Here is a 25,203-nt window from a genome sequence, read left to right on the forward strand (position 1 = left end):
CAGCCCTCCTCTCAGGCTGCCTGTACATTACATTGCTAAGCAGGTGAGTGCAGCCCTCCTCTCAGGCTGCCAGTACATTACATTGCTAAGCAGGTATGTGCAACCCTCCTCTCAGGCTGCCTGTACATAACATTGCTAAGCAGGTGAGTGCAGCCCTCCTCTCAGGCTGCCAGTACATTACATTGCTAAGCAGGTGTGTGCAACCCTCCTCTCAGGCTGCCTGTACATTACATTGCTAAGCAGGTGTGTGCAGCCCTCCTCTCAATCTGCTGGTACATCAAATTGCTAACAGGTGTGTGCAGCCCTCCTCTCAATCTGCTGGTACATTAAATTGCTAAGCAGGTGTGCGCAGCCCCCCTCTCAGGCTGCTAGTACATTACATTGCTAAGCAGGTGTGTGCAGCCCTCCTCTCAGGCTGCTAGTACATTGCTAAGCAGGTGTGTGTAGCCCTCCTCTCAGGCTGCTAGTACATTACATTGCTAAGCAGGTGAGTGCAGCCCTCCTCTCAGGCTGCTAGTACATTACATTGCTAAGCAGGTGAGTGCAGCCCTCCTCTCAGGCTGGTAGTGCTATACATACATTGCTAAGCAGGTGTGTGCAGCCCTCCTCTCAGGCTGCCTGTACATTACATTGCTAAGCAGGTGAGTGCAGCCCTCCTCTCAATCTGCTAGTAAATTACATTGCTAAGCAGCTGTGCAACCCTCCTCTCAGGCTGTGAATGCTGTACATACAGTAGCTAAGCACGTGAGTGCAGCCCTCCTCTCAGACTGATAGTACATTACATAGCTAAGCAGGTGTGTGCAGCCCTCCTCTAAGGCTACCAGTACATTACATTGCTAAGCAGGTGTGCACAGCCTTCCCCTCAGGCTGCTAGTACATTACATTACTAAGCAGGTGTGCACAGCCCTCCTAACAGCCTGCTAGTACATTACATTGCTAAGCAGGTGTACACAGCACTCCTCTCAGGTTGCTAGTATATTACATTGCTAAGCAGGTGTGTGCAGCTCTCTTCGCATGCTGCTAGTGCTGTACATTGCTAAGCAGGTGTGTGCAGCCCTCCACTCAGGCTGCTAGTACATTACATAGCTAAGTAGGTGAGTGCAGCCCTCCTCTCAAGCTGCCAGTACATTTCATTGCTAAGCAGGTGTGCACAGCCCTTCTCTCAGGCTGCCAGTACATTACATTGCTAAGCAGGTGAGTGCAGCCCTCCTCTCAGGCTGCCTATACATTACATTGCTAAGCAGGTGAGTGCAGCCCTTCTCTCAGGCTGCCTATACATTACATTGCTAAGCAGGTGAGTGCAGCCCTCCTCTCAGGCTGCCAGTACATTACATTGCTAAGCAGGTGAGTGCAGCCCTCCTCTCAGGCTGCCTATACATTACATTGCTAAGCAGGTGAGTGCAGCCCTCCTCTCAGGCTGCCAGTACATTACATTGCTAAGCAGGTGAGTGCAGCCCTCCTCTCAGGCTGCCAGTACATTACATTGCTAAGCAGGTGAGTGCAGCCCTCCTCTCGGGCTGCCTATACATTACATTGCTAAGCAGGTGAGTGCAGCCCTCCTCTCAGGCTGCTAGTACATTGCTGATTTGTGAGCACTAAACATCACCTGCTACCTCTGGGTGTGATACTGCTGCATTCAAATCGTAAAATATCAGTATTGATTACTGATATTTTACTATGGCTAAACCTAATCCTACTCTCACACAGATGCCTTCACTACCGAAACCTAACCCGAAGACCCCCTGGCAGTGTCTAACCCCTTAGACCCCCCCCCCCGTGCCTAACACTAAGATCCCCCTTCCACTGGTGGTGCCTAACCCTAACTCCCCCTGGTGCCTAAACCTTAACCCCCCCCCCCCCCCCCCCCGCTACAGAGTCACGATTTGTGGCCGCCTACCCACGATTAGTGGCAAAAAAATTGCGGGCGCTGAGGCATGCAGATATGAAAATTGCGGTATTCCATATTAGGCCCACTTCTTTTTGCCTCCGGGCTCAGAAATTTACCTTCTTTGCGTTCAACCCTCAAATTGTCTCTGCATGCCACCACAAATGTTTTTTTTTTTTTTTTTTTTTGCCAACTTCATTTTGCATTATGTGTAATGCAACCCTATAGTGAAAAACTATACGTAGACCTGGAATTCACTAGCAGCACTTTTCTAAGTGCTTGTGATTTGCAAAGATCTTGCTAATGCAATGCTGTGGGGGATTTTTTAGAAAATCACATCCCTCATGTGGGATTACACCCATAACATTACATTAGCAAGAGCTTTTCAGATCACAAGAGCTTAGAAAAGCACATCTAGTGGGTTCCAGGCCCTAAACCGTGAGCTTCTCTGAGGGACAATAAACTCTACATAGCACTGTGGAATGTGTCAGTGCTGTATAAATACAGGATCTTCTCAAAAAATTAGCATATTGTGATAAAGTTCATTCTTATGTTTCAAAGTTAGCTAATTCATTGCAAATTACTTGTTCCACAAGTAGCACCATACTTGCAATGTAAAGGTACTTGTAAGTTAACGCAAGTTGGATGATGTGCGTATTAATGCTTGCCATGTAAGCATGCACAATGGAATGTATGCTTTACTGTATGTCTCGCATCACACATGGTACACAGGATGCGACTCTACCACACCACTATGCTGCGATCCTGTTCTTCAAGAAGCGTTGCGCACATGGGGCTTGATTCACTAAACCGTGATAACTCAAATATCACACCTTATCAATGATATCACACCTTATCAAAGTTAACACGCCTTATCAGAGTAGCATAGCGAGTGTTACACACTTATGCCTGCTAATTGGCAATGGCACTCGTCCTGCCCCGAGCCCCTGTGGGTTCGTAACGCTCGCTATGCTACTCTGATAAGGCATGTTAACTTTGATAAGGTGTGATATCTTTGATAAGGTGTGATATTTGAGTTATCACGGTTTAGTGAATCAAGCCCATTGTGTGAAAGTGGTCTTGTGGGGTTGATGCACTAAAGGTGGGTAAATCTGCCATACACAGACAGCACACAGCAAGTTTACCAGTACTTACAGGGTTTATATAGTGCACGATGTGCAATTAGCACAACCTACGGTACTTGGGTAATGCACACGTTGCTATGGTAATGTACGTTACACTATTTGTGTAGCGTGTATTACTGTAGCAATGCTAGTTACATAAGTACCAAGTAGTTGCATAGCACAGACTACTTAAATGGCACAAGTACTGGTAAGGTTACTGTGCGCTATCTGCACATGGCACATTTACTGGCTTCAGAATGGACCAAGATGCAGAAAAATGCTTGCACATTATTTGCATGGAATTTATAATGTGAAATTCCATACAGCAGGCTTTCTCAACCAGGGTTCCTTGAGTACTCTGCAGGGGCTCCTTGGCATGTTCCCCCATAATGAGGAAGTATAATATATCACATTATAATAGGGGGTACTGTAACAAGAAGCACTAAATTGGGGGTCAGGAGACAGTATAATGAGTGGCAGTGCAATAGGGGGTAGTGAAATAAACAGCCTCACCTACTTTTAAAGACCACGCCTCCTGCAAAATAAATGAAGGGGTTCCTCGAGATCAAAAAATTGTTTGCAGGAGTGTTCCTGGAGATCCCAGAGTAATTTGCAGGGTTCTTCCAGGGTAGAAAGGTTGAGAAAGTCTGCCATACAGGATTCAATAATGCAATATAACTAACTTTTTTAGGAAACAGAATAGCTCTTAAAGTGAACCTGTGTGTGTGTGTGTGGGGGGGGGGGGGGGGATTTGATACTTACCTCAGTAAAGGATAGCTTCTGGATAATCCAGAGTCCTCCCTCTTCTTTGCGGCCATGCTCCCGCCCGTGTACAAGCGTGGCCGCACTATGCAGCTGTAAGTACGGCCTGCGCCTACACAGTACCACAAAACTGCTTGTGCACAGAGGAAACAGATGTGCTTGAGTGGCCCCGTGCTACTGCACAGGTGCTCAATCACGGACAGGCGTGCAGCTGGGAAAACAGATTCTACAAGCTCATGATGAATATGTTTGGAGGGTCCCAGTGCTGGATCAGTGCAGTCGAGGAGGATTGAGGAAACCTCAGGATTATTCAGAGGCTTTCCTCTACTGAGATAGGTATCTCAATATGATTTTTTTTTTCCTCATAGGTACACTTTAAGGTGTTAAAAACAACTTCCAACCAGGATGCAGCCAGATAACAACATAACTTACAACTCTTAAAGATGCCTCTGCACACATTGGGCTTGATTCACTAAGACAAATAGCATGCCTTATCAAAGTTAGCATGCCTTATCAAAGTTAACACGCCTTATCAGAGTAGCATAGCGAGCACTTCGAACTCGCACAGGCTCAGGGCAGGACATATGGAGCTCTCGTCATTGCCAATTAGCAAGCATACGGTCGCTATGCTACTCTGATAAGGCGTGTTAACTTTGATAAGGCGTGCTAACTTTGATAAGCCGTGCTAGTTGTCTTATGCTGGGCATACACGGTACGTTTTGTACCGTGTAAATCGAGCCACTGGCTCGATTCCGGCGCGTCCCCGCTCATCCCCGCGGGCGCCCGGATCGATTCCTGCTCTTCTCCGTGGGTGGCTTCTTATCTTCCGCTCGTTTATTCTTTTGTCCTGCCCGCCGGTATCGAACGCGGAATCGATCCGACAGGGTATCGGACACGTCGGAAATTATCAATCGAGCCATCAGCGGCTCGTTTACATGGTACAAAACGTACCGTGTATGCCCAGCATTAGTGAAACAAGCCCCTAGTGTGATGACACATGAGCAACAGGGGACACAAATCTGGGTGAATGGCGTAAGCAGTGAGTAGGAGTCAGTTACAAGTGGCATGGATATTAAAGGGACAGTGGGCAGCACAGCTTTTACAAGGATGTTGTCTCAGCAGTTAACCCCTTGAACACATTTGCTGTCACCACGTTTTAACAGAAACACAGTTAGGCCAGAAACCCACTAGGAGCGATTTTCTGAGCGATTTGCGATTTGAAAACTCTTGCTCATGTAATGCTATGGGTGTGATCCCACTTGAGCGATGTGATTTTATAAAAATCCCCCATAGCATTGCATTAGCAAGAGCTTTTTCAAATAGCGATTATAAATCGCTCCGAGTGGGTTTCTGGCCTAGGGGCTAGGGTCCACTAGAGCGCTTTGAGCCACACTTTGGAATCACTGACTATTAAAAGTTAATGGAGGTGGACCCACAGGAGCGATTTGCTGAATTCACAATCACAATCATGCGTGTTGCAGAATTTTCTGAGAAATGCAAGGGAAAGCAGGGCCCACAATAGTTTTCCTATAAATCGCTCTGGATATTGCTTCACTTTTAAGTAGTCTGTGTTTTTTCGAGCAATTTATTTATTTTTTATTATTATTAATAAAGTACCGACATCTTCCGCAGCACTGTACAGAGTATATATTGTCTTGTCACTTAGCTGTCCCTCAGAGGGGCTCACAATCTAATCCCTACCATAGTCATATGTCTATGTATGTATCGTATAGTGTATGTATCGTAGTCTAGGGACAATTTTTATTTTTGTTTTTAGGGGGAAGGCAATTAACTTATCTGTATGTTTTGGGGATGTGTGAGGAAACTGGAGGGCCTGGAGGAAACCCACACAGAGACGGGGAGAACATACAAACTCCTTGCAGGTGTTGACCTGGCTGGGATTCGAACCGGGGACCCACTGTGCGTTCACAAGTGGGCACCCAGCCTAACTTTGCTAGCTATGTTGTTGACAGCCAACACAGTTGTATCATTCTCTGTAATACTTAGGCCTGGGACCTACTTGCGCTAAGCGCAAGTACTGCATTTTGCAAAGCGCAAAGTACTGCATTTTGCAAAGTAATTTCCTGAAGCAAACACGATTTGCCAGTTAATGGCGGTTAAGTGATCGCAAAGGGCAAATTGCGAAAAATGCTGCAGAAGCCGCAATTGTAATTTTAGGAATTTGCAACCCCGGCAATGGAACCACCTGCACTGGCTAGCATTGGCCTATCACTTTTCGATTCCAAAGTTCTGCAAGTGGGTCCCAGGCCTAGGGCATAATTGTACCAGGTTTACACACCTGACATGCAGTCAGCAATCACAAAATTCATCACGCAACAGTGAAAAGTAGTGTTCTCTGTTAAAAGAACAGAATTAATCATTTTTTTAGGTAGAACAATGATAGCTTAGCTATAGCTTTACTTTAAAAAATATTTCAATAAAGAAACTTAAGCATATTTACAGATATGATACAAACATAAGTAACAGTCTACTAAAAGAATGACAGACAAAAGTACTACTACTTATTTATTGATGTATTTATATAGCGCTGACATATTGCGCAGCACTGTACAGAGTATATTGTCTTGTCACTAACTGTCCCTCAAAGGGGCTCACAATCTAGTCCCTACTACTTACCTACTTATGGTAGGTTCAAAGTCCAATTGGCAACAAGAGTATACAAACTGTGCCCAGATCAACCGCTGCAAGGGTCAGAGCCTCTCCTAGTGATGACAGTAACTGATTGACAGAAGATGAGAGGAGCGCTGTGTCTAATTTGTAGAGAGGTCGTATCCGCTCAGTTGAAGGGTGTAAAAGGAGTATTTCAACATATACTGATCAGGCCATGAATATTTTTGGAATTTATATGGTGCTAACAATTCTGTTCTTTAAAGCAAGCCAGAAGCTTAAAAAAACCTATAAAATGAAAAGGATATAATGAAATGTATGTGTAGTACTGATAATGAATAAAACATTCGTAGCAAAGAAAAATAGTCTCTCTTTTTTTTTATAATATTGTATCATTCTGTCATATTTGCAGTTTACAAATGATACTGTATTTTAAACTATAAAACGAGCAGAGCTAATGGCATACGAGAGGAATCGCTGCTGGGAGACTTGGGCGCAGGCTACAGCCGGTATGGCTTATCCTGCTCCAGCACAAGTTGCCGGCGATGTTAAATACTATTCCCCCTCTAGGTCGAGGTGGATAGTGGGGAATGAAATAATTTGGCTTTCAGCTATTGCTAGAGGCCGAATTACAGTGTTTTAAAAGTAACTTCAGCTCCGTCTTCTGACGGTGCCAAAGTTACTCACTGTGCGCTGCTATAGTTGTAATTCCTATTATGTTCTACGGTGGCGCCGGCTGTGCCCAAGTCTCCTGCACTGGATTGCCAGAGTTCCGAGCTAATGACCCTTTGAACTGTCCTGCAGTAAACCTTATGTCAACCTGTCTCTAAGGGCTGGGACCCACCAGAGCGACTTTGACAGCATTTTGGTTTGCCAACAGTTGACAGCAATTTCAAAAATGCTTTGCCAATGAAAATGAATGGACGTGAACCCACTAGAGCGATTGCAATTAGAGCTAATTGCAATTGCAGGACATGCAGCATTTTGTGAGCGTTTGCGTTGTAAGGTATTATATTGGATCAGGGATATCACTTCTAAAATTACTTTAAAAACGCTACCACAAAGCACTAGCGATTGTTATAGCGCTTTGCGATTTGTAGTGGATCCCAGCCCTCACTGAATCTTTGCTGTTTAAGTGCTTCAGAAAACAGGACTGTCTTCTACTCAAGTTGGGTCAAGGAGCTCAGAGAAGCTTTTTTTGCATAGAACTAAAGTTTCATAACTCTTCCTGTACTGGAAAACAATATGAGACTCTTTGCTTTGCTACTAATTTCTATTTCTTACTGTACTACACATACAATTCATTATCTCCTAAGTTTATTTTTGCTGCAGGTTTGCTTCAAGGTAGATTTATCTGACACGTTCCCTGTTTTCACAAAGGCAACTTCTGAAGACACTACGTTAGCACCCCAAGAATAACATAAGTAATACTTCATTTAATTCCAAAGCTTATGCAATCCTGTGCTTGGTATAGAAATATTCCAAGGCTGAATTTATACTTTTTCTGTCCTATGTCTCTTGTTGCTTCATATCCATATACAAAAGCATTCCTCCCATTCCATGTGCAGCCCCTTCTTCTCTGTGTAACATCCGTGAACAGCAGCCCTTCTCTATCATTCATGTACAGCTCTTTGCGCAGCATCTCTCCTCTTCCACATGTTGCTCCTCATTTGCATCATCCCTTTTCCATTCGCAGGTTCATCTTCCATATTCAGCAGCCCCTTTTCTATACCCAGCCACTCCCTTGGGCAGCAGCTACCCAAGCCCTGGGCCATTGTGGCCTTTCCAGAAATCCAGCCCTGCAAGATTCTTAAGTGATGTTATATTTAACGTGCAACTGATTTCGAGTAAAGCCTTTAGAAGCAGGTGCCCCTCCAAAAGTGGCTGCTCTAGACTTTATGGGATACCCAATCTTGGCTGAAAGTTTAAAGCTCTTTTTTAATAGTGTCCCAATGACCGTAAAAGACAGCAATCATCTTCCACGTAGACCAATCCATCCAGGCAGATCAGTTTCAGTGGTAATCTGTGTTAATCATTCCTATCGAATGATTGTAAACAATCAATTCTTTCAAACTACTCATATGTTTTGCGAATTTTCACTTCCAGGTCTTCAATTTTTTGCTTCCGCTAACGATCCGGTACGCGGGCCGTCATTCTGTTGTCGCTGAATTCAAATGTACACTGGCGTTGTTCGCTTGTTGCTAACCCTCGGAGTTCACCAGTTTTTTTTCAGACAACCGCAGCCTAGCATGTATGCAGAGCTTTACTGAGCAGTTGTAGTGCACTCCTTTAGTAATTACGTTTCTATTTGAACATTCCACTGTCACACAACAACAATAATAACAATGTTGATGACATTGCCCATAATTTCAGTGACATGGATCCCTTACACAAAATACATGTAAACATTCTGTACACCAGCATTTTAATCTGTTCGTAATTTTCAACTCAACATCATGCTTACATCTACACCTGACCCAATACAAATACAGTGTGACTGTCATTAGTCTGTCATTGAGAGTACATGAGAAAGTGTGTGTGTGTGTGTGTGTGTGTATATATATATATACTGTAAATACATAATAATAATATGGTAGGACATTAGACTATGACTATGGTAGAATTAGATTGTGAGCTCCTGTGAGGACAGTCAGTGACATGACTGTACTCTGTAAAGTGATGGAGAAGATGTCAGTGCTATATAAATACAGAATAATATATGGTAGCACATTAGACTATGACTATAGGGGATTAGATTGTGAGCTCCTCTGAGGACAGTCAGTGACATTACTATGTGCTCTGTAAAGTGCTGCAGAAGATGTTAGTGTTATTAAAGAGACTCCGTAACAAAAATTGCATCCTGTTTTTTATCATCCTACAAGTTACAAAAGCTATTCTAATGTGTTCTAGCTTACTGCAGCACTTTATACTATCACTGTCTCTGTAATAAATCAATGTATCTTTCCCCTGTCAGACTTGTCGGCCTGTGTCTGGAAGGCTGCCAAGTTCTTCAGTGTTGTGGTTCTGCTATGAACTCCCCCTCCTTCCAGGCCCCTCTCTGCACACTGCCTGTGTGCTATTTAGATTAGAGCAGCTTCTTTCTCCTCTCTTATGTTTTACAAGCTGGATAAATCGTCCTCTGAGCTGGCTGGGCTTTCACATACTGAGGAATTACAAACAAGGGCAAAGCTGTTTGCAGGAAGAAAAGAGCAGCCTGAAACTTCAGTGCATGAGAGATGCAGGGGGTAAGAAACACACAAATGATCTCTTGAGATTCAAAAGGAATGCTGTATACAGCCTGCTTGTGTATGGATGTATTTTTCTATGTGTGGACATACTGTACATCAACCTACTTCCTGTTTTGGTGGCCATTTTGTTTGTTTACAAACAAACTTTTTAAAACTGTTTTTAACCACTTTTAATGCGGCGAGGAGCGGCGAAATTGTGACAGAGGGTAATAGGAGATGTCCCCTAACGCACTGGTATGTTTACATTTGAGCGATTTTAACCATACAGATTCTCTTTAAATACATTGGAAGACATTTACAGATAGTGCCGACAGAGCATAAAATAGAAAATGGGTAGAGAAAGCAACATAGCAAGGGTTGGTAGGCAGTATGGGACAGGACAAGTGGGCATAATGAGAGGTATGGTGGGAAGCTAGCCTAGAGGGAGAGAAGAGAGAGAGTGGGAAATGCAATAATACAACTATTATGTCAGCCGCAGTTATTACAAGTATATGCCAGCTGTAGACCAAAAACATTCTGCCTTTACAGTCCCCCACCAATATCACACACACACATATATATATATATATATACACACATAGATAGACACACACCTGAACGACCCATCACTAACACACACCCTTGACCAGTACACCCCCAGCAGGTCTGCTCGGAACAGCTCCATACTTCCACAATGCCAAGGGGAAGGGGCGGAGAGACGAGCAGACCTGTTGGAGGAGGAAGGAAGTACAGCGTGCACGGAGAGGTAAATAAGAAGCCTTTGCAAACAATCAGAAGAGCGGCCTCCCCGGCTTGTACGGAAATATAGGCTATAAATCATAACCTCCCGGGCTGGCTCGCACAGATTGTTGGATGCACACCCTGTCCTGCAGAAATAGGCTGGAGCTGGGGAAAGTGCAGAGGCTCGATCGCTGCCTGCTCCCAGTGCCCCGCAGGGATCTTTCATCCCCCGCCACCACACAAGTGAGTCATGTGCCACCTGACTCAGCCTGCCCACCGCCCGCTGCTTATCATATGCAAACAATGCAGGGCGGTGTTGGACAGATCTGGTCAGGCTGCTTACAGCAGGGGGAAGTGCATAGGAGGCTTCAGCTGGCGGCTGGGCGCTTTGATGTTGTTTAATCCTGACACCCCTGTCTGCACTGCACGCACTTTCCTGCCCCTCAGCCGCCCCAAACACTGCTGAAATTCTGGCGCCCTAGGCCTTGGCCTAGGTTGGCTTGCCAGAAATCCGGCCCTGATGGAGGCCCAGGATGCTTCGATAGCGGCCTTAAGCTCATCCAGAGTGTTGGGTCTTGCGTCTCTCAACTTTCTCTTCACAATATCCCACAGATTCTCTATGGGGTACAGGTCAGGAGTGTTGGCAGGCCAATTGAGCACAGTAATACCATGGTCAGTAAACCATTTACCAGTGGTTTTGGCACTGTGAGCAGGTCGTGCTGAAAAATTAAATCTTCATCTCCATAAAGCTTTTCAGCAGATGGAAGCATGAACCCACTTTTGTACCAGAAACAGCGGCAGAAGCGCCTGACCTGGGCTACAGAGAAGCAGCACTGGATTGTTGCTCAGTGGTCCAAAGTACTTTTTTCAGATGAAAGCAACTTTTACATGTCATTCAGAAATCAAGGTGCCAGAGTCTGGAGGAAGACTGGGGAGAGGGAAATGCCAAAATGCCTGAAGTCCAGTGTCGAGTACCCACAGTCAGTGATGGTCTGGAGTGCCATGTCAGCTGCTGGTGTTGGTCCACTGTGTTTTATCAAGGGCAGGGTCAATGCAGCGAGCTATCAGGAGATTTTGGAGCACTTCATGCTTACATCTGCTGAAAAGCTTTATGGAGATGAAGATTTCATTTTTCAGCACGACCTGGCACCTGCTCACAATGTCAAAACCACTGGTAAATGGTTTACTGACCATGGTATTACTGTGCTCAATTGGCCTGCCAACTCTCCTGACCTGAACCCAATAGAGAATCTGTGGGATATTGTGAAGAGAAAGTTGAGAGACGCAAGATCCAACACTCTGGATGAGCTTAAAGGGAACCTGTACTGTGTAAAATTATTTAAAATAAACACATGAGGTAACTTCAAATGAACATTAAATAGTTACCTCGCCATCAGTTCCTCTCAGAAGCTCACCATTTTCTTCTGACAATGATCCCTTCCAGTTCTGACAACATTTTGTCAGAACTGAAATATATCAGTTGCTGTCAGTTATAGCTGAGTGGACAACTGATGTGTCCGGTAATGTCCATGTTTGCCTATGGCTGAAGTGGATGTTACAGTTTAACAGTGTGCTGACCAGAAAGCTGTTAAGGGGTAATGGCCATATTCAAAATGGAGGACGGAGAATTCCGTTGATCACAGTGGACAAACAGGACGCAGGAGAGGAGAAAGAGATTAAGGAGTAGACTACATGGAAGGTAAGTATGACTTGTGTATGCTTATTTTTACTTTTAATTTTCAGTTCAGGTTTTCTTTAAGGCCGCTATCAAAGCATCCTGGGCCTCCATAACACCTGAGCAGTGCCACAGGCTGATTGCCTCCATGCCACGCCGCATTGAAGCAGTCATTTCTGCAAAAGGATTCCCGACCAAGTATTGAGTGCACAACTGAACACTGTTTTTTTTTTCAAATTTTTTTTTTATTAAGTATTGTGCATACAAAATAACATTCAATTTCTCACATTTTAGTATCATAAAGCATCAATACAATTTCTTTTATGTATTAGAAACAACATTTATACTTTGTCTCTATTTGAGAAGGCCGATAAATCGCATCACAGAGTATTATAGTTAAGAACATGAGTATTAATATATCATTACCTAGATCCTCTGAGATTTTTATTTTTGTATGTCTATTTCAATTCTTCTGCTTTCTTAACCCAGTTATTACTGATTTACTCTAGCTAAACCTTATTTCTCTATAAACACAACCAAATAAATACAGTTCTCCATTCCATTCCTCCCTTCCCCTTCCCCCCTATCTGAATCCCCTTGCGTAGATATCTATTTATTTGAACGTTCATATTTCCAATAGGCCCAAGTAACCCCCAATTTTGCCCTTTAAATACCACTCAGTGTCTTCAAAAAATCTCATCACTTGTATAATTTGGGGCCTACTATATGTCTTTTCAATAAAAGATTGCCATGTTTTAAAAAATTTAGGAATTGTTTTAGGTTTCATTCGTTCCAGAGACAAGCAGTATGTGATTAAGAAGTACTTTTGCTTCTGTCAATGATGGTGGGGTTGGGTCAAGCCATTTTTTCATGACCCTTTAGTGGCAGCTAATAATGATAAGTGTTTCCACTTAGAGATTGGGGGGGGGGGACTCCGTCTCTTCTGTTTGTTTAATATTATGGGATAGGCAAAATAAAGGGTCAACTTTTCTTTGGTTATGAGAAATGTCATTGATCATGTTTATTACATCTTTCCAATATCTCTGAATGGGCTTGAACACTGTTTTAAAAACACTTTTCTTTTATTGTTCGGATGAAATATGCTAATTTTTTGAGATAGGAAATTTGGGTGTTCATGAGCTGTATGCTAAAATCATCATTATTAACACAATAAAAGGCTTGAACTACTTCAGTTGTGTGTATTTGAATCTAAAATATATGAAAGTCTAATGTTTATCAGTACATTACAGAAAATAATGAACTTTATCACAATACGCTAATTTTTTTAGAAGATCCTGTATGTGTGTGTGTGTGTGTGTGTGCCTGTATATGATGTGTGTGTGCCTGTACATGTGTGTGTGTGTGTGTGTGTGTGCCTGTGTGTGTGTGTGTGTGTGTGGTGTGTGTGTGTGTGTGTGTGTGTGTGTGTGTGTGTGCCTGTATATGATGTGTGTGTGCCTGTACATGTGTGTGTGTGTGTGTGTGTGTGCCTGTGTGTGTGTGTGTGTGTGTGGTGTGTGTGTGTGTGTGTGTGTGTGTGTGTGTGTGTGTGTGCCTGTATATGATGTGTGTGTGCCTGTACATGTGTGTGTGTGTGTGTGTGTGTGCCTGTGTGTGTGTGTGTGTGTGTGTGGTGTGTGTGTGTGTGTGTGTGTGTGTGTGTGTGTGTGTGTGTGTGTGTGTGTGTGTGTGTGTGTGCCTGTATATGATGTGTGTGTGTGTGTGTGTGTGTGTGTGTGATATGTGAATATTATTATAAATAATAATAAATAATATTATAAATAATACACTCATCTAGTGTGTCTATAATGGAAGAATTATTAGTTGAAATGATGACATGGCATAAGATAATAATGGCAACGCTAGCGTTGTAGTAACAGCTAATTAAAACAGATGCCCCCAGACTAAGTGAGGTCTACAGGGGATTGTGATCCTGACTGGCTGCCAGAGCAAAGCGTTCTTATCTGTCTGCTCTGATATACACAGCTGTAAAAGCCTTCACTCTCTCATATAGAGCAGAAGATAAGTGGTGATGTACTGGGGGACTCTTGGATCTGTGTTGTTATTAGAAACCTCATAAACATACATGTTCTGGCAACAGGATTATTTTGCTCCTGTAAAATCATGTAACTCATCTGTGCCTGGTGGGGCCATTGGAGACCTGGAACTCCGCAGGGCTGGTTCTCAAGTGACTCCCCCTGGAATTTAGCAGAGTGTTAGCTGAATTTAACTACACAGAGTCTATACCTCTCCTGGTGCCTGAAGACCATATACTCCATATTTTATCATTTAGGAACATTGAATCCTGAACAATGACTTAATTCACATCAGATGTATATTTGTACATTATGTTGTGCACGTCAAGCATAAAGTATTGATATGTAGCTGTAGGTAGCCTCCTCTATTAATGGCAGTCACCACTGAGGGGTTTTTACCCTTGTGGCCCAGAGCAATTTTAACATTTCAGCGCTCCTCCCTTTCACTCCCCAATAACTTTACCACTACTAATCACAATAGCAAAAAAAGAGAGGAAGGACTGTACATAAATCTGCACCACCAATTCAATATGCAAAAAGTATAAACAATGAGATTTTTTTTATTTGTCATTTTAATTAATTTTAATGGTATGTGTAGGTCTTTTTATAAAAAAAAAATGTATGTAGGTGTAATTTTACACATTACAGTATTACACATTACCTTCCTGAGCATACTAAAGTATGCTAACAGGAAGTAACGCGTGTATGTATTACTTAGGTTATTGCAATGACTGCAGTCATCTCAAAGGGATCTATGTTCCCATTCACGGATCAGTGTACTAGTACACCGCCATGGAGGGGAGGTTGCGGGCACACAGCCCACAGGAATAGGAAGACGAATATCTACGCCTCTGGAGTGGTTAGAGAGCAACCGCGGGGCATAGATATACTGCTGCTGGTGCGGCTAGTGGTCAAGTAGCGTGCATGCATAATTAGCAAAACTCACACTTACATATACATACAATAGAGGCCAGTAATGAAACTTGGGCCACCTGATCACTGTTATACACAAAAGAGAAAGAGGAGCCCAGGGATGTATAAAAAGTTAAAAACAAAACAACTAAAATGACGACATGAAAATATTTGCACTGCAACCTATTTCGCAGATCAAAGTCCACTTCCTCTGACCGAATGTAGTGCCTATAAATATCAAATACAAGATGCACAAAGGTCCAGCTGATATGTACAGGCCAACAATATATAACACATCAAAAAGACATACAGAACATAAGACAAATTACGTCATATGGAAAAAACATACTGGCACAGGAGATGTGGTCAGGGCCGGATTTCTGGGAAGGACGCATAGGCCATGGCCTAAGGCACCAGAAATTTAGGGGCGGCTCAGTGAGGGGCAGTAAAGCTGTTCTATGGAGCCATCCCTATCTACAAGGACAGATTTACCTTTTGAACCCTCTGTCCTGTACTTGTGTCGTCCCTGCAAGACCTGTAAGCTCTATCATGCAGGTACACATCAGCCTAACTCTCATGGTGACACAATGGTTCCATCATTAACGAGATGGCAAGCATAACATAAAAGTTCTTAAGGAAAACATAACATAGTCTATACGCATATTACTAAAATAGTTATTGTCTGTGACATCCAATGATGGAAAGTAAGTAGAATTCTCATTGGGGCACACAGATATAAAAACCAAACAGACAGTATAGTTGGCCTTGGGCGGTAAAAAGTACAAATCCGGCCCTGGATGTGGTGTACAATAAGATGAATGTTCCCTTTATAGGAACAAGTTAGATGCAGAGAAACAGATGTGACACACTCCATACCTAACCGGTTGTCCTTATTACTGCTTTTATGAGATTACCATCAGTACTGTTGCTAATAGCAAGTCAGTTACTTTTCTCTACATATCTTCATACTGCTTCCCCCACTGTGGATATTTTGAGCATCCAGGAGGATATGATAGTGTGCCTGCAACTAGTGCTGTGCCTAGTGTAATGGTCATGCTACAATGCAGGCATAATGCAACGCACATTTAGCACATTATTGTTCATAGCATTAACAAATGCTATGGACACTTCTATGGTTCATGCTCGTGATAGCACGCATTATCCAGAAAAGCACTTTTAGAAAGTGGATAATATGGTCCTTTACATTGCAGAGATGAGTACATACCCATACACGCTGTATTTATGGGCACTGCATTCACATGCATCAATGCAGCATGCAGCAACGCACACTGTGTGAACACATCCAAGGATTTGTCCCAGGAAATAAAAAAATTAGATCTACTTACCTGGGGCTTCCTCCAGCCCCTGGCAGCCGATCTGTCCCTCGCCGCAGCTCCGGTGTCCTGGGATCCCCTCTGTTGGAGATGCTGAGATCGGGACCTTCTGCGCCTGTGCAGGCATGTGGCCGTACCACTCACGATCACGCTCACATGGCCTGGAGTGTTCTGCAGGTGCAGAAGATGCTGACCTGGCGAGGTCAGCATTTGCAACAGAGGGGATCCCGGGACACCGGAGCTGTGGAGAGGTACAGATAGGCTGCCAGTAGCTGGAGGAAGCCCTGGATAAGTAGATCTCATTTATTTTTATTTTTTTTATTTCCTCTGACGTATCTATTTTACTGCAAGAAATTATATAACATCACTACACAAGCTATTTTGTAACTAACTGTATGTCATCAGATATTATGTTCCAGTGACAATATGCAGCTACTACAATGTTCTAGTAAACTTGCTGGAAACAATTTAGTGTAGAAGACTTCCCAGAATCACTTTGTGATATTGTTTCACAAGATTGCAAAATGCTAAAAGTCAAGTTTCACTTATTGTTTTCAACTTCTCCAGTAACTCTAGATGTGCTGCAGTGGTGCCCTTATGCTGCAGATAGTACAAATCCATGTATACATCAGTCAGAGTAATTGCTATTGCAAGTGTCAGCAACTTCAGGAAGCTATTGCAGTCAGGCCCGGATTGACATCACAGGAGCATATAGGCACAGATGTCCTGGCATCCTAGAGTTCACCCTCCACGAACCTACAAACACCCATCGAATGACCCCCCCCCCCCCCCCCCAAGTGTTCTGGATGGCCCAGCTGTCACTTCTCCCTTATTTCCCTTGCCTGTCATAGGTAACCAAAGGTGTCCCTTAAGATTAGGTAGCCCCAAGTACCCTCAGTATTAAGTAGCTACAGGTGTCCCTTGGCATTAGGTAGGCAGATGTACCATCAGCATTAAGTATCTAATGGCACCCCCGACTGAAAGGAGCCCTGATTAGTAAAATGCAGAGAGCTGGGTGAGTAACCTCTCATATACGCTCTGATCGGGACTCTGCATATGGATGGAGGCACTTGTGGAGGGGGGGGGGGGAGCCACCTTTCCATCGTTAGGCGCCTGTAGGCACGTGCCTACAGTGCGTGCCTTACGGTGAATCCACCCTGATTGCAGTAGGGCACACAAGCAGCTTTGAGGTAAGTCTGTATAAAAGCATGTGTACACTAACCACAGTACCAGTGCACTGAAATTGTGATACGCAAGCGCACTGCACTCATACTGTTGGCATACTACATTTGGAATTTTCCAAGTGCATCAGATTAGAACATGCTGCATTACAAACAGGTCAGTCTCTGCCCATTTTGGTACTCCAGGCAAGGCACCTTTTGCCTCCCCGCAATCTTGTGAATAGAAGACTAAACACACACAGACACTCCAGGAGGCCCTGAGCTGGCTGCAACAATGTCTGCCTCTAATAAAAGCACAGGTATTAGTCACATGCATTGCAATAGCACTTTTAAGCCATGGGGGCTCTTACAACCCTCTTGTGTATTACTCATGGTCCTGCCACTTGCTTCTGTAAATGTTTATCACGAATTCAGCATGTAAAACCAGTGTGTGTTTATGACATGCTGCATAACCATGGCCACACATGATGCGGTGCAAACACATCATAACAATGTTTTGCTCAAGATGTGTAGGTTCGTTTGTCGTGCCATATGTGATTGATATGAACGTGTTATGTATATTTGTGATAACAGGAGACTCATCCTATTATTGCATGTGCTCTTGGTCATACACTTCAGAATGTGCATTATCCCCCATCGTTACAGTGATGTCTAGGAGAACTCATAGAGAAACATGTGGTAAGTTTGGTCAGGTGAAAGATATGTAAATCTCTGATTTGCTAGCCATGATCATGTGCTAAAGCAGGATGTGATCACAGCAAATCAGGACTTTGCAAATCTATCAGCTGATCAAACAAATCACAAGCTTCTCTATGATTTCTTTCTCCTAAGCATGACCATCACTAGTCCCCCATGTTTCTCACAACCTAGGTGGGCTTTGGTGTGACTAGCTGCATAGACCTAATGCTTACTCATGTTCTATGGTATATCCCTATTCACCAGCACCAGATTCAGAATTGAATGTGTCTTTTTTTCCTGATGATAGGCTGTTTAGTCCTAACATTCTCCTGGACGTGATTTTTCCTTTTTTCTGTACTTTATTTTTCTGTACTTGTCTGATTAGTTGCTATTGTTTCCTAGATTATGGACTATTCTGCATTTGCCCTCATAAAGGACGTTCTGAAACGGTGGATGATTTTGCCCATTTTTTTTAAATAAACCTTTCCACTTGTATCATTGGAGAGCCAACATTGTGTTTGAAGTACTATCTTGTTATTACCTACACCCAAAACCTGTGAAAGCAGGATCGCAATACAGTGATAGAGAAAAATCGTAATACAGTGAAGCATACAGTTCACACAAAGTATGCTTCTCTGCAACCGTTGACACATGCATTATACGGTACCACATTACATGCATGGGGGCAATGTTATGGCAATGGATTACATTGCATGCTCTGCTAATGCGCCAATGTCAACGTACCATCACAGTATAATTGCATTTTGTTAGCAATGCGATTATTTTGTCCGACCACAGCACCTCAATGTGAATGTAGTTTAAGTGTTTAACCTAAGTTCCCCCTACCCTTACCCTATCAGACACGATCGTTTTTTATCAAAAACCAAAAAAACCAAATCTTTCTGTTGTATCTGATAACATTTTCCCATCTTTTTATAAAGACAATCAATTATACAGAATAAAAAGTTATGATAGATTTATTTTTTGACTGACAAATCTGATGGATGTTTTCAGTTTTTTGTTTTTATATTTGTCGATAGGGCAGGGTGTAAAATTCTGAGAATTTCTTTTTGAGAATTGATATAGGATAATTTTTAGATTTCTTGAATTTAAAGCCTAATCGAATTTTTTTTTTTTTAAATCATCATTCATGATTGATAGAACATCAAAGTGTGTGACATATCAGTTAGATCTCTGACAAATTTGAATGAACTGCAAAAACCTTAATTTTCAGATCGAAGTAAACAAAATAAAAAAAATAAAAATCACTTTTAGGTTGGCCACACACAAAACAATAAAATGTTTGATTTCATGTTTTTTCCCATAAAAATAATCAATTGAATAGAAAACTGGGGGGGGGGGGGGGGGGGGGGAGGGGGAGTTCAGTCTAGAAATGTTATTGTTATTGAATTTTCCATTTTTCGATCAACCATGGTGGAAAATCCTGTTAAATTTTTGGGAAAATAGAATCGTGTAGGATAGATGGTAGCTTTCTTGATTTATAGACCCAAGAATGTTTTTTTCTGAGTTTTAGATCATTTTTTTCCTAACTGAAGAAAAATTTAACACACACGTCTCAGATTAGTCAGATTTTTCAAGAATTACGATCAATTGAAAAAAATTGATCATAATTCTTGAATCCCCAAAAATAAATACAAAAATTGTATTGTGCGTGGCCACCTTAAAGGGGAATAGACTCAATTGCAAAAATTTAATTAGCATGCGATGAGCGATCATTTCCATGATCTCGCAAGATGGGTACAGGCACATCATTACGAGAACGACACTTAGTGACGTGCAGCGATAAATTACTGTCTTTAAGATCCCCAGCGACTGCAGCAGAAAGTACCGCGATCAATTGAATACTCGATCGTGCCCGTCGTGTGACGTCACGTATTCCCGCCGACAGGAAGCTGTATCGGGGAGTGCTCCTCGTTGTAGGATGTCACTTGGATCCATCTTCCTTGGTCGCGAGGTGAGTATTCAGTCAACCCGAAATGCTCCAGCAGTCCTGGATCTCTTGGCGGTGTATCATGGTGGCTGTACACACTCGATTTTTGGCAGAGACAGTCTAGTCCTGCTGCATCGGCAAAGAACCATCTAGTGTGTGTACAAGTCTTTACTGTTAGAAATTCCCTAGAGATGTAGGAGTAGGATGGGCAGCACGGTGGCATAGTGGTTAGCACTCTTGCCTTGCGCTGTGTCCCTGGTTTAAATCCCAGCCAGGTCAACACCTGCAAGGAGTTTGTATGTTCTCCTCGTGTCTGCGTGGGTTTCCTCTGGGCACTCCGATTTCCTTCCACACTCCAAAAACACACAAATAAGTTAAATGGCTTCCCCTTAAATTGGCCCTTAACTATGCTACATACACTACACGATATAGACATAAGACTATGGTAGGAATTAGAATGTGAGCCCCTCTAAGGGACAGTTAAGTGACAAGACAATATATACTGTACAGCGCTGTGTAAGATATCGGCGCTATATAAGTACTAAATAATAATAATAGAGAGAGTTGCACTGGATCTGCACTTCAGAGGTAGTCTAATAATGAGTGTAAATACCAGCTCACTCTAGTGCTAGACCATAGTGAAATCTCCAGCATCAGATGGTCTTCAGAACTACGGGCCTGCCCAGGGGAACAGCACAGATAACTGGGACTATAGCCTGAAGTATTCCCTTTAGTACAGCAAAGCAGATTTGTGTTGCATACTAAGCCATTTGGCTCATTATACCTTTTCTGCATTGCACTGCCTTGAAGAAAGGTCATGCATGGTCCCAAAACAGCAGCTGCTCTCAGCTGGGGTTATTACTTGTGTTTTTTTAGATCACTGAAAGGCATGCTGGACAATAACAGCCTGTGTTTATTGGGTGGTAACATCCACCTGTTGGCTTCTGAAGAACCTGACTACACTTGGATATAAATAAATGGTCCGTTTTGATGCTTGTTTATTCTACCTAACGTGTAGAAATAACTCCCATTATCTATATTTAACTATAACAACAAATTCAAAAAGTAAAAGAATTGTACCATCAAGTTTATAATTGTTTTATTTATTTTTGTTTGTTTTATTAGTATAGTATATTTAAATATTTGTAGTGAGGTAGTTAGGAGTACAGTACATTATATGCAGAGCACAGCCTGGTAATACCACAATACAGAGCATGAATAATTCCTAGAAAGTTGTAAGAAACTGATGACGGAACAAACTAGAAGTGTCAGATTTGAGTGGAATTTGGGAGTGGATGTATCTTGAAAGCAATGATTCAGCTCTGTGACAGGAAGTACAGAAGTAGTATATCATTAAAGTATACATTTTCCTTCACAGTAAAACTGGTATGCAGCAGGCATCACAGACATCACAGAATGAGGGGAAGGTCATGGGTGTGTGAAGAATACATATACACTAAGCAGCCACAACATAAAAATCACTGCCAGGTGATCGTGACATCAATCATAATAATTATCTCATGACAATGGTGGAATGTCAGTCTGTAAGCAAGCAGTCAGTTTTTGAAGGCGATGTGATAAAAGCTGAGAAAATAGGCTATATTATAACAAGGGCCAAATTGTGATGGCTAGATATCTGGGTCAGAGCTTCTCATAAACAGCAAATCTTGGGGTAAATTCTCTAAATGGTGGTAATCAGAATAACGTGCATAAAGTCTTCTGCACAATAAGTAAAGCATTGTAGTGGGTCTTACCATACTGCATTATGCTCTACTTTGCAGTGGTTAGAAACTACCAAATGTAGTCCAAGGAAGGACAACCAGTGGACTAGTGACAAGATCAAGAGCACCCCTGACAAGGCCAAACTAGTTCTCCCATGACTGCATGGGGGCCTGAGAGGAAGGGGGGTGCTACTGCGTCTCCCCAATCTGGTAGTTAGTAGAGTAGCACAGAGAAGCTCTGCCTTTTCCAGTGCTAGCCAGTCCTGTCTTCTGTTGACAGCCACGCGATGAGTGGTAGCTTACCTCTGCTTCTTTGGCTCTTGACTTGCACAGAGCGGAGGCATGACACTGCACATCGCATGGCTGCTGAGGACTGCCAAGGTCTGACTGCTCCATTATGCTATTGTACAAAATGGGGTATGGGGTGCCTGGGAAGGGGGGTGTCACTTGCTGAATATTTTAAGGGTTTATACTAGCCACACTTGTAGGGGGGTGGAGGGTAGTTGTGCTGGCTACACTTTTTATTGGTTGGGGTTGTTTATACATGTCACTTTTGCTATGTAGTAGTGTAGGAGGCTAGTGCATGCATGGCCCTTTTCAGGAAAAATAAATGAGGGCCACCTATCCTCTGCATCAAATTTTGGCCAATAGGATTTTTTTCCATACTGTGATGCAAGAAAAAGACACCGAGAGCCCAATATGGTGTAGTATGCTCGGAACAATAGTGAATAATGTAATGTGAGAAGGTTATACTCACAAACAAGGGTTACCGCTGACGCAACCACTGTGAATGCAGGTGAGGAGATTAGACTTGTCCTCACTCAGGGTTAAAGAGGACCAGAGAGGAAGCACCCTCATGTATTTTATTACATTTATCAGTGGGAACATGACAGTAAACACCTACCCTGCTTTTAGTTTCATTCTTATCTGCTTAATTAGTCTTATCAGCTGTGATAAGAATCCCGACTGAGCCTTCAGTCTAGGTTTGACCTGGAATCATTATAGCTGAGTCACTCTTCTGTGGAGTCTTTACAAGCCCAAGCCTGCCCCCTCCTAACTCAGCTTTCCTGCTTTGCATACTGAGAGTTCTGATCACATGGGAGGGGCTGCTTCTGCTGAGAGAGAAGCTCTGAAATAGACAAGCGTGGCTACAATATGATCTGTGTGCTCTGTGTGCACTCTGCATAGATAATGATGATGACTGCAGTTTCATTCCTATGAGAGACACTTCCTACAGGCAGCCGCACATCATACCAAAATGAAAGCACACAGATGAAAGGCTGCAGCAGCCTTTCTCATATAGCCTGGACAGCACATCCAGAACAACTCATAACCCAGAAGCAGAAGGGATATGAGCTGGTGGCCAAATTGGATTTTTCCTGGAGCAATAATGGATAAAAAACACTAAAAAAGGCACACCAGAGTGGTGAAATTATCAAGCAGAGCATTTATTCTTTACAAGCTATCGACTGATATGTTTATTTTGTGTGAAACGTTTATGTCTGGTTCCCTTTAAGAAGTCGCTCTCTGTAGATAGAAGAAAGGTAGGGATGGGGCCCCGTTCCACCAAGAGTGGACACTATAATGACTTTGATGAACAGAGAACTACTGTTTATCCCCTGTTTTATTGCCTGATGAAGCGGGCTTGGTCCTGCGAAACGCGTTGCATTTATTGGGGTACTAATAAAGTGTTTATGTCAGACAAGCAGTCTAGTCTGCTTTCAGAGGTAAGTCCACCTATTCTGCTGGCACCTCTGTTCATCAAATTCCTACTGTGATGCAAGGCTGTCAGTGTGTATGGGAACTCTGAAGGGGAGGGCTTGCTGTGGTGAGATAGGGAGAAGCAGAACAGTATGCATGTGCCATAATCCCCATTCTTTTATGGATATCACTGTGTTAGCTTTAGTTGATTAGGCTTCTATAAAGTTAGATGCCATCCTCTTGATGTTTTGGCTCAGTCCATACTATGACGGATTTGTGCTTTGCACGGTTACAGTGGGCACTGTCATTGTCCACTCCATAACCCCATTGTTCAGAGTGACTCCATTGTATCATGTATGTGTAGTGCCGCTGCCTGGTTTGTTGGGCGCTGAAAATATTGTTCATCTGTTCTAACCAATATTTTCCTATTGACTTTCTCACACTTACCCTCCTCTCCTAATACCTAACACTAGCCACCCTACTAACAGCCGATCAACTAGTATTCAATGTAAGAATTGCGGTACTTAATTCGCTAGTGATAACCGTTCAGCTATTATTGGGGCGCACAACTCACCACCTCTGCGCCGCATAGCCCCAATTTACATTGCGGTGCATTACAAGGCGGCCACCCAAATGAACTGCTTCGATTGCATCCACTACATTGGACATATCATACACAGCATTGCTATAATGTCATGTCCAACTTCCATCCATTGTAACTTTGTGATGCTGAAGCAAATCCATATGATCTGTTAGTAATGAATATGTGTGCATGGATCCTATTAATAACATAGGATATAGAGACATGTATTTTTCCACTGTTCTCTCTCCAATTCAGAAATGGACAAAAATGTCAGTTTTTCCACTGAGTCTGAGCTGAGCCTTTGAGAAGTAAGATGACAAACTAACAGAGACAAATGTTTCAAGAAAACAGTAAGGCAGGGGTCACACATGTCGGCTTTCGTGCGCGTTTTCTGCATAGAAAAACTGTTTTCAACTGAGAACTCATGAGATAGGTCACACTTGAGGCAGGGGTCACACTTATCGGCTTTCATACGCGTTTTCTGCACAGAAAAACTGACTTTAACTGTTAATCAATAAGCAAGGTCACACTTTAATGCAGATTTCGCATGCAGAAAAAAAACTGACATCTTGCGCAATTTGTCAGTTTTCTCTATAAATTACATTAGCTGCTGTAAGGCAGGGGTCACACTTGTCTTTCAGTTTTCTGAAAAGTGTAGAAACTTAAAGACCGGCAAGGAGAAGTGCCTCACTTGTCTCTGCACAGCTTCAGTTTCTCACCCTCTGCTGCTATGGTAACATGTAAACAAGATGGAAACTGATGTAACCGACTTAACCAAGCTTTAGTATTAACACTTCAGAAATGCAGTAAATCCTTCAGCACCACTGAAAGAAGCAAGGGCAGAGTCTACCTTTCCTACTCCCCTCTTGGACAGGTTCACTATCATTGTCTTTTAAGGTGACATTCCACATATTATTAGCTGTTTGTGGAATGGATCTTTTGTTTTTTCACAAGCCCTGACAAATGATTAATATTTACAGCACACATTTAAGAAGACTGTTGTCAAACACCCTTTTGTTTGCCCATCACTACGAAAACCTAACACAGACCATGCGTTGTGTAGC

General features: G+C 42.8%; 1 protein-coding gene across 1 annotated transcript in view; it reads left to right on the plus strand.

Annotated features, from left to right (window-relative positions):
* SLC27A2 (solute carrier family 27 member 2) overlaps positions 1-25,203 on the plus strand; it is a 73,702-nt gene that overhangs the window by 1,111 nt on the left and 47,388 nt on the right. The window lies entirely within an intron of this gene.

Source organism: Hyperolius riggenbachi, chromosome 3 (assembly GCF_040937935.1).
Source record: "Hyperolius riggenbachi isolate aHypRig1 chromosome 3, aHypRig1.pri, whole genome shotgun sequence".
NCBI lineage: Eukaryota > Metazoa > Chordata > Amphibia > Anura > Hyperoliidae > Hyperolius > Hyperolius riggenbachi.